Raw genomic sequence first — 7,038 nt, forward strand, 5'->3', positions numbered from 1 at the left:
GTTTGATTATGACTTAAACCTCCTCTTGAGTGAAAAACTTGAGGATATATTTGCACCTAACTCTCCGCACTTATAGATATGGGGTTAAGATCGATCTAGAGTAGCATATATTATAATATATTAAACCTAATATTATGTTATACCTAATAATATTAATATAAAAATATTTTAATATTAAAAATTTAACATTATATTTGATTTAGTATTCATATTAACCCCAATATTATATTAAAGCTCTTTATAATTATATACATAAACTTGAAACCATGTCTCAAGTTACTGTAAGAAAAAATTGGATAGAAATGGGTCCTCAATGGTAGCCTTCACATATTTTTCTATGATTTTTAAGTTTATTCCCAAATAACTCTTCATAAATTCCATGAGGGAGACATCACATTCATCTCAAAGACATACAACAATCTTATCTCTTTTGAATAACTTAATATGATGTAAGATATCTAACTTAATATCGTGTAAGATATCGAACATATATTAGGTCTATAATCATAATATCATAAATAATTATAATATAATAATAGTTATAAATAGTGATAAGTATGAATCATCATTTTTTGTACTTTAATTATACAAATTAGTAAATAATTAATGGTTATTATTTTATCCTATATGTATTTTATATATGAAATTTTTAGTAAATTTTGATGTGAAGTAACCATCAAATTATTACTTTTATCTATTTTTTTGTTAAGGAATGCATAAATAATGGTGGGTAGTAACTCTTGGTAAGTATGCTTAATTACATAGGAGTCTCTTATTTTGGTGGAAAGACTTGCTTATGGTAGGTAGTAACTCAAGGTAAATATATTTACTTACACACACACACACACACACACACACACACACATATATATATATATATTAATCCATATGATATAAAGAAATTTGTGATATGGAAATTTAAACCTAATATGGACTTATATAATCATTGAAAGAGATATTTATTGAGTAGACATTTAAATGTTTACACTCATTTAAAAACATTAAGACACCTCCTCCATATTGTTCTTATTTATGCTAATTAAACCAAAATATAAATACTTATAAGAAAACATTTACACCACTACAACATATTGAGGCATAACTCAATGATGAAGGTGGATGTAGGAGGTGCTTTCCACCTACCATCTGTCAAGGTCATTAAAGAAGCCCCATGCACTAATTATGCCATGGTTAATTTTTTGGATCGATGGATTGTTGTTGTAATTATGCGATGGTTTCTCTAACACAAAGTGGGATTCTGTGCCTTGAGAGAATAATCTATTGGAAAATGTAAATCCTACTTGTCTCAGTTGTGACTTTCTATGTAAAGGAGTTTGTTCCTATTCTTCAAGAGTCATTATATCTATATGTCCCTAATTTGGTGTGTGGTTGAGATTTTCTCTCAACCGACTGATTGTATGTCCAAGATAGTTCCCTATCTTGAGACAACACTTCTTGTATATATGTAATATCATAATTGATCAATGAATATAGTTTGCAGTATAAAATTTTATCTTGGTATCAGAGCCCATTTGGGCATGGTCCTTGGCCCCTCCTGGGCCAAGGGAAATAGAGAGCTTGTTTGTTCTTATTTCATTTTATCTTTTTGGTTTGCCCATCCTTTAATTGTTACAGCAGGAGCCCTCAATCGTAAGAGGATCAGATTCTGCCTTCTTTCGTGATGTGCATGTTCATGAAAAGAAAAATTTCCTCAACAATCTGTGCTCACAGTGGTTGAGTGATTTGTCGATGAGGTTTTTGTTTTGAATGTGTTTGGGGTGAGTAAAGAGACACCTAGCCACGGTGTGGAGTGCGATGGTGGTGGATTGGCGAAGTGTGTTTGATTTGGTTTATGCAGTGAACATGGATAGCTCAATTGAAGAGCCGAGTGGAGGTGTGAAGCTTGTGTCTGTTCCATCTCTGTTGTGGCTAGAATCATTGTTGTGATAGACGCTCCAATTCCTTTGATCATGGACCTGAGCTGTGTACCATTGTTGGAGACGTGATATTAAAGGAGGTCGTGGAGTTTCCGTAGGAGAAGGCAGCCTCTGGTGCAGAGTGGTGTCATGGATCTGGAGTGTAGTATTCGGAAAATCCAAACGAAAATACAAAATAGACTCGACTCATGACCATGATAAAGTATGAGTAACATATTGTAATTAGAACAAATCTACATGTCATATACTCTTTTGTAATAGTTAGTTGTGGTCTAGAAATGTTTTATGTACTTGTTATAAGACCTAGAGAGGCATGCATGTCCCTTTGTTATGTGTTCCCTCTATTAGAGAGTTTTAACACCCTGGAAGAGTGTGTCATGCAGGATGGAGATGCTTGGGTGGATTGCATTGGTTTTAGACTCCATGAGGTGAAATTTTATATTTAGGGGGGGTTCATCGAGAGGTTGGATGAAACATGTATGTGAAGGACTTCCTAGTAGACTAGAAATTGTAGCAGTGGGGAACCCATGCATTCCGTAGATGGTTATTCCTTTATATGGACATCGAAAATTGCATGAATAAGGTACAAGGTGTAATTACTAGAGTGGACCAGATGTAGATCTTGCAGATTGATATCGAAACAAGTAGTCATTAAGGGGGAGTGTTGGAAAATGTAAATCCTACTTGTCTTTGTTGTGATTTTCTATGTAAAGGAGTCTGTTTCTATTTTATAGGAGTGGTTATATCTATATGTCTCTAGTTTGGTGTGTGGTTAAGATATCTCTCAACCAACTAATTGTGTGTCCAAGATAGTTTCCCTATCTTAAAACAACACTTCTTGTATATATGTAATATCATAATTGATCAATGAAGATAGTTTGCAGTATCAAATTTTATCTGAATCATCCTACTACATGTGGGATTACCATACCTCTTTCAAGTTTGCCTTTATAGGAATGCGTTGCTGGGTAGCTGAAGGAATCAGCGACAAAATGGGAATTTCTAAAATGGAATTGGCATGGAGGATTTCATGCTAAGTCTATGCACTTCAATGGGTTTAACCACCTGTTTCTCTAGGTGCAAGGAGACCATGTTTATTTCACGGGAAAGGATGGCGATGATGCAGTTGCTGACTTGAAGACTGTACATAGTAATTGGATGGCGATGATGCAGTTGCTGACTTGAAGAGTGTACATGGTAATTGGATGGATTCTTTTGAGGGTTGGTGGAACTTAATCGTGAAGGAACCAAGCTCTAGAATTATTCGTGAAGGAATCAAGCTCTAGAATTATGATTGGGTTAGCTTTAATCCCTCGACGCAGTTATAACAAGATAATATTAATACCCTAACTTAAAGTGCTTAACTTTTCAATTCATGGTTGCTACACTTGTATTCTGGGTTTCAATCTCATGTATCTATTGGAGAATGTGGTTGTGAAACTTAGTCATTACACTGGCCGGCAAATGGAATTGCCTTTTCTATATGAAGGTTTTATGGAATAATAATAATTTCTGAATAGTAATGTCGTTGTCACGATCATGTTATAAAACCTATTGGATTTAAGGATTGAGAGTTTTTAAATCATCACATAACAATTCACTTGCCGAGCTAGTACCTGAGTCATTGGATGTGTAGAAATAATCCAGATATCTACAAACTACTTTCAATATGACACAATTCTTCTGTGGAAAGGCAAGGGAGGATTGGGTACGTCGTCTGCGTTGCCTTCTAACATTTCAACAATCCTGTTCATACAAGGGCGATCTGTGGAGCTGTACTGAATGCACCACAATCCAATTTTTTGTGAGTCTCCTCGCCTTTTCCTCGTCTTCATCTTCTTCTGCTTCATCTCTCCCCCTCCTCTCAATATCATTCCTAACTCCCCACTATCGAGCAGCTTGAAAGCCCAATCAGGAAAATAAAACTGACTCGAATGGCTGGCTTTCCAATCGATGTTATTTCTTCCCCCAACAATCTCTAACAAAAGCATTCCAAAACTATAGACATCTGATACCTGCATCTGAATCACAAACCTCTGGGGCAACATATCCCGGTGTCCCTCTCCCACCCGTCATGGACACATGGTCTTCACCTTTCCCACACAGTTTTGCAAGACCAAAATCAGAAACCTTTGGTGTGAACTCAGCGTCCAGCAATATGTTGCGAGGTTTGATGTCAAAATGTATGATGCGTTTCTCGCAATCATGGTGTAAATATGCAATTCCACGAGCCGCACCCAAAGCGATAGAATATAGTTGTGCCCACCTCAACATTTGGCCCTTCTCTTTTCTGGCAAATATAAATTTGTCGAGAGATCCATTAGCCATGTACTCATATACCAGCGCGCTTGTAAAGCTTTCATAGCAATACCCCAACAGACGAACCAAGTTCAAATGGTTTACATGTCCAATGGTGGCCACTTCATTCATGAATTGGGCCTCTGTGCGCCTCTGCCTATCAAGAAGCTTCACAGCCACTACAGTGCCGTTCCGAACCTCCTTCTCCCAACCTTTCAGAGAAGTTGTTTGTAATCTTTTTGAGGCGAGAGAGTGAAAATCTGGTTGGCATTTCATAAGCATATTCCCTCAGGAATTTCTCCACCTTTGAAGAAGAGCTACCAGCAGACTCTGTTCTTCTCTGTGCATAAAACGTTATGAAGAACCCCACTATTGCAATCAGCGCAAGTCGTCCAAAGGAGCAACCTGCGGTGGAATGAAGTGAATGACCATCCAAGGCCAATGAAAACAGTGGAAACCAATTCACCGTGGGGATTAACGCTTAAAACGTAGATACTGAATTTCGAAAGGTTTACCTATTATTATAGCAATTGACATGTTTCCACGACCTGTAAAATGACGATAACGAGTAAGTAATTGGAAGGATCTGCATATAAATTTGCTAAGCCAGTAATATAAGTTAAATGAAGTAAAATAATCGATGAGAGCTGATTGTATATAAATTTCTTACTAGGCAGTCGTATAACGTAATTGTAAGTTAAATGGGCGATGGATACTGATATACAGCTAAATGAATTTACTATCAAACACTTGTTAATATTTACTTGTAAAACAACAACATCTCAGAAAACACAGTTATACAGTTATACATATTTCTGTAGCCGTAGTCTTTAACGCGACTTTTTGAAAGCCTTTCCGGCGATTTTTTCCGGTGAAAATCCGGCAGTAATTTATTGAAATCGAAGTTTGATAACTAGTTTCTGCACAATGAAAGCATCCCAGGGGTTTTTCAGGGTGCTGAATCCGAATATGCAGTTAAAAAACCATTTTAACTGCAACAAATCATGATTTCATCTCAATTTCTTCCGCCGGATTCCGTCACCGGAATCTCAAAAAGTCGCATTATAGACAACTCCATTTCTGTACATAGAAAAATTCATCATTTAACAATTTTTTATTAAAAAAAAACCTAAACTAACTAACTATTTGATTTAATTCAAAGCAGCTAAATTGAATGCGACTGACATATTAGCCACTTAAATTGTAAAATGTTTGGCTATAATTTTATAAAAATATTAAAATTTCTAATGTTTTTATAAAAAAAATAAAATTTCTAATGTTTTTTATAAGGTTTATAAATTTTTAGCAATTTTAAATTAAAATATTTTTATAATATAAATTTTTTGCTATTAGTTTTTAAGAAAAATAGAAATTAATAATTTTTTTTGGGAAAAAACATATAAAATCATATCTTACTAATATTAACACCTAAAATTTTAATGTATAAAATGGTTTTTTTATGAAGAAATCACATTAAAGATTTTGGTCTACCAGTTTGGAACCTAAAAGTTTCCTTCTCTTTCGACTATGCCAAATAACCAATAACATCGTTGACTCACAAACACAATAATTTTCCTTCTCTTTCCACTATGTCAAATAATCAATAACATTGTTGACTCACAAATAAAATTTCTAGGTATGGTCAATTATATGAAGACAGTGCAAAGTAAAAATCTATGTTAAGTGTGAAGCCAAATTCACGAAGGATTCTAGATCAGATCTTTCTAGATCTCTAGGATTCTAGATCTTTCTACACTGCCATTAGTTTCTAGAATCACATGCAGGATTCTAGATCCTCCTACACCGCCAGTGGTTTCTACATCAATCCAGATGTCCATCTGAATCACACACAGGATTCTAGATCCTTCTTCTGCCTCTATAAATTTGTAATTTCTCTGGCCAAGGAGAGCAAGCCAAGGCCCAAGCTTGTTATGTAATGCAAAGTGATTTATGTTCTCCAGTGATTGTTTTATCTATTCCGCTATTTCTGACTAAGTAATCTTGTTGTTTCTCCATTTGTCTGTCTTTATGAATTATTCTCTGCTATTGTCGTCTAAGTCTCTGAGTATAAATCTATTGTGTGTTATGTATGCTCTGCTCTAACAACTGGTATCGGAGCCCAGTTCGAATATCCACCGTGTAAGCAGCTTAGTGCCATCGCCTTGCTCTGGCAGCGTTCGTTAAAACGTTGGTTGTTACCCCTGGAGCTATTGAAGGATCTCTCCAGGAAATAGGTGAGGAACGCTGGAACTAAAAGACAGTTGCTGCAAGAAAAACAAGGTCATGGATCTGTGTTGAAAGGTGTTGCTGGAGTTTGAAATGTGGAGATCGGTGGAGTTTGGAGTTGAAACGTGGTGTTCGTAATTTTTTTTTACATCAAACTTGCACGTATACGTTAAGTTTTTTCTCAAACCAACATATGTATGTGCGAAATGTGAAAAGGTAAAAACATTATATATGTTTTTATATTTATTATGAAATATATATAATTATATGTTGGAATTTTGAAAAGTATATTTAACATTATATATGTTTTTATATTTATTATGAAATATATATAATTATATGTTGGAATTTTGAAAAGTATATTTTAAAAGGGAGCAGGAATTTTGAAAAGGGTATTTTAAAAGGAGGAAGGTCATTATTTTTAAAAAGTAATAATTAAAGTTTTATTTTTAAGTGGGGTTTTTTGTGTTTTGGAGGGTGAATTTGATTGAAAATGGAGACAACAGTTACAGATATGGAGAAGTTAAGTGGGGCTAATTTTTCCCTATGAAGTCACAGATTGAGGATATAATGATTT

At 34.9% G+C, this 7,038-nt stretch overlaps 1 pseudogene; it reads right to left on the reverse strand.

The window, feature by feature from the left end:
• Nucleotides 1-3,935: 3,935 nt before the first annotated feature.
• Nucleotides 3,936-4,517, reverse strand: LOC149175849 (LEAF RUST 10 DISEASE-RESISTANCE LOCUS RECEPTOR-LIKE PROTEIN KINASE-like 2.4 pseudogene; annotated as a pseudogene).
• Nucleotides 4,518-7,038: the final 2,521 nt, after the last annotated feature.

This window comes from Pinus tabuliformis, chromosome 4_1 (genome assembly GCF_031772625.1).
Source record: "Pinus tabuliformis cultivar Carrire ecotype Pingquan chromosome 4_1, CPIR1, whole genome shotgun sequence".
NCBI lineage: Eukaryota > Viridiplantae > Streptophyta > Pinopsida > Pinales > Pinaceae > Pinus > Pinus tabuliformis.